Below are 4,349 nucleotides of genomic sequence, written 5' to 3'. Positions count from 1 at the left end.
ACATGTGTCTGGTTATGTTCAGGGATTCCCCACGTGTGTCAGGTTGTGAACAGGGATTCCCACGTGTGTCTGGTTGTGTACAGGGATTCCCCACATGTGTCAGGTTGTGTACAGGGATTCCCCACGTGTGTCTGGTTGTGTACAGGGATTCCCCACATGTGTCTGGTTGTGTACAGGGATTCCCCACATGTGTCTGGTTGTGTACAGGGATTCCCCACATGTGTCAGGTTGTGTACAGGAATTCCCAACGTGTGTCTGGTTGTGAACAGGGATTCCCACGTGTGTCTGGTTGTGTACAGGGATTCCCCACATGTGTCAGGTTGTGTACAGGGATTCCCCACGTGTGTCAGGTTGTGTACAGGAATTCCCAACGTGTGTCTGGTTGTGTACAGGGATTCCCACTTGTGTATTTTGTTGTGTACAGGGATTCCCCACGTGTGTCAGGTTGTGTACAGGGATTCCCCACATGTGTCTGGCTGTGTACAGGAATTCCCCATGTGTGTATGGTTGTGTACAGGGATTCCCCACATGTGTCTGGTTGTGTACAATGATTCCCCACGTGTGTCTATTTGTGTACAGGGATTCCCCACGTGTGTCTGGTTGTGTACAGGGATTCTCCATGTGTGTCTGGTTGTGTATAGGGATTCCCCATGTGTGTCTGGTTGTGTACAGGGATTTCCCACGTGTGTCTGGTTGTGTACAGGGATTCCCCATGTGTGTCTGGTTGTGTACAGGGATTCCCCACATGTGTCAGGTTGTGTACAGGGATTCCCCACGTGTGTCTGGTTGTGTACAGGGATTCCCCACATGTGTCTGGTTGTGTACAGGGATTCCCCACATGTGTCTGGTTGTGTACAGGGATTCCCCACGTGTGTCAGGTTGTATACAGGAATTCCCAACGTGTGTCTGGTTGTGAACAGGGATTCCCACGTGTGTCTGGTTGTGTACAGGGATTCCCCACATGTGTCAGGTTGTGTACAGGGATTCCCCACGTGTGTCAGGTTGTGTACAGGAATTCCCAACGTGTGTCTGGTTGTGTACAGGGATTCCCACTTGTGTATTTTGTTGTGTACAGGGATTCCCCACGTGTGTCAGGTTGTGTACAGGGATTCCCCACATGTGTCTGGCTGTGTACAGGAATTCCCCATGTGTGTATGGTTGTGTACAGGGATTCCCCACATGTGTCTGGTTGTGTACAATGATTCCCCACGTGTGTCTATTTGTGTACAGGGATTCCCCACGTGTGTCTGGTTGTGTACAGGGATTCTCCATGTGTGTCTGGTTGTGTATAGGGATTCCCCATGTGTGTCTGGTTGTGTACAGGGATTTCCCACGTGTGTCTGGTTGTGTACAGGGATTCCCCATGTGTGTCTGGCTGTGTACAGGGATTCCCCACATGTGTCTGGTTATGTACAGGGATTCCCCACGTGTGTCAGGTTGTGAACAGGGATTCCCACGTGTGTCTGGTTGTGTACAGGGATTCCCCACATGTGTCAGGTTGTGTACAGGGATTCCCCACGTGTGTCTGGTTGTGTACAGGGATTCCCCACATGTGTCTGGTTGTGTACAGGGATTCCCCACATGTGTCTGGTTGTGTACAGGGATTCCCCACGTGTGTCAGGTTGTGTACAGGAATTCCCAACGTGTGTCTGGTTGTGAACAGGGATTCCCACGTGTGTCTGGTTTTGTACAGGGATTCCCCACATGTGTCAGGTTGTGTACAGGGATTCCCCACGTGTGTCAGGTTGTGTACAGGAATTCCCAACGTGTGTCTGGTTGTGTACAGGGATTCCCACTTGTGTATTTTGTTGTGTACAGGGATTCCCCACGTGTGTCAGGTTGTGTACAGGGATTCCCCACATGTGTCTGGCTGTGTACAGGAATTCCCCATATGTGTATGGTTGTGTACAGGGATTCCCCACATGTGTCTGGTTGTGTACAATGATTCCCCACGTGTGTCTATTTGTGTACAGGGATTCCCCACGTGTGTCTGGTTGTGTACAGGGATTCTCCATGTGTGTCTGGTTGTGTATAGGGATTCCCATGTGTGTCTGGTTGTGTACAGGGATTTCCAACGTGTGTCTGGTTGTGTACAGGGATTCCCCATGTGTGTCTGGCTGTGTACAGGGATTCCCCACATGTGTCTGGTTATGTACAGGGATTCCCCACGTGTGTCAGGTTGTGAACAGGGATTCCCACGTGTGTCTGGTTGTGTACAGGGATTCCCCACATGTGTCAGGTTGTGTACAGGAATTCCCAACGTGTGTCTGGTTGTGTACAGGGATTCCCCACATGTGTCTGGTTGTGTACAGGGATTCCCCACATGTGTCTGGTTGTGTACAGGGATTCCCCACGTGTGTCAGGTTGTGTACAGGAATTCCCAACGTGTGTCTGGTTGTGAACAGGGATTCCCACGTGTGTCTGGTTGTGTACAGGGATTCCCCAACATGTGTCAGGTTGTGTACAGGGATTCCCCACGTGTGTCAGGTTGTGTACAGGAATTCCCAACGTGTGTCTGGTTGTGTACAGGGATTCCCACTTGTGTGTATGGTTGTGTACAGGGATTCCCCACATGTGTCTGGTTGTGTACAAGGATTCCCACGTGTGTCTGGTTGTGTACAGGGATTCCCCACGTGTGTCTGGTTGTGTACAGGGATTCCCGACATGTGTCAGGTTGTGTACAATGATTCCCCACGTGTGTCTATCTGTGTACAGGGATTCCTCACATGTGTCAGGTTGTGTACAGGGATTCCCCACGTGTGTCTGGTTGTGTACAGGGATTCCCCAAGTGTGTCTGGTTGTGTATAGGGATTCCCCACGTGTGTCTGGTTGTGTACAGGGATTTCCCACGTGTGTCTTGTTGTGTACAGGGATTCCCCACGTGTGTCTGTTCTGTACAGGGATTCCCCACATGTGTCTAGTTGTGTACTGGGATTCCCACGTGTGTCTGGTTGTGTACAGGGATTCCCCACGTGTGTCTGGTTGTGTACAGGGATTCCACACGTGTGTCTGGTTATGTACAGGTAATCCCTACGTGTGTCTGGTTGTGTACAGGGAATTTCCACGTATGTCTGGTTGTGTACAGGAATTCCCCACGTGTGTCTGGTTGTGTACAGGGAATTTCCACGTATGTCTTGCTATGGACAGGGATTCCCGACGTGTATCTGGTTGTGTACAGGAATTCCCCACGTGTGTCAAGTTGTGTACAGGGATTCCCCACCTGTGTCTGGTTGTGTACAGGGATTCCCCACGTGTGTCATGTTATGTACAGGGATTCCTCACATGTGTCTGTCTGTGTACAGGGATTCCCCACATGTGTCAGGTTGTGTACAGGGATTCCCCATGTGTGTCTGGTTATGTACAGGGATTCCCCACATGTGGCTGGTTGGTTACAGGGGATTTCCCAGGTGTGTCCGGTTGTGTACAGGGATTCCCCACGTGTGTCTGGCTGTGAACAGGGAAATATTGTTGATACTTATGGTAGATAAGTGACTAGAAAGCTTCTTTCACGTTAGATAAAACATAATGCTGGACATTCGGAACAAGTTAGACCAAGATGACGAATAGTACTGACTAAAACATCGTTTCTGCTTGAATAATCCGAGTACTAATGCGAGAACAAACCTTTCGCAAATGTAGCAGGCCGGGTTTTAATTGTAAATACTGTACATATGTGTATGGTCGCCTTCTAGCCTTCAGGCTAGGGGGAATTTCCCTTTAGCTCAGTCGGTATAGCGGCGGACCACTACGCCGATGGTCGTGTGTTCGATCCCGGTCAGTATAATCAATACAATCAACACTTGTCAAGGTTAGTGAAGTACTTTAGTCGTCCATAGATAGGTTTCTACGGCAGTAAATATTGCATAAACGTCTTTCACAAGATGCAGGGCAGGTGAGTGATAAAGGCCCCTTTGGTCTGAACTACCAAATACGTTCTTGATCCCAATGATTAAGGTATATGCATCTACTAGCAGCTCAATCATATTTATTGCAGATAACCCTGTCATCATCAGCGGTAATCAACTGTTGATTATTGATCCTTTCCGAAGAAAAAAGAAACTTGGAAAAGATTGTCATACTTTAAAGTTCGAGAAACTTTGCAAATCTGTGCAGAAAAAACGTCATTATAACCAGGCACTTGCTGCACTCGAGGCTGTATTTGGTCAATGCGGATTTACAAAAGAGTCATTGAGTGATGGGTACGACGGCACGTTATTTTGGTTCCCATTCCGTCTTAAACCTTCAGAGTTATCAACCAAAGTATTCGCTCATCACGATGTCACAGAGCTGATAACCATGTTTAAGAAAGAGGCAACCCCTTTTTGTCTCCATTCTAACAAGTCGTTGTG

Source organism: Pecten maximus, chromosome 9 (genome assembly GCF_902652985.1).
Source record: "Pecten maximus chromosome 9, xPecMax1.1, whole genome shotgun sequence".
Classification (NCBI taxonomy): domain Eukaryota; kingdom Metazoa; phylum Mollusca; class Bivalvia; order Pectinida; family Pectinidae; genus Pecten; species Pecten maximus.
Note: the sequence above shows the minus strand (reverse complement) of the source record.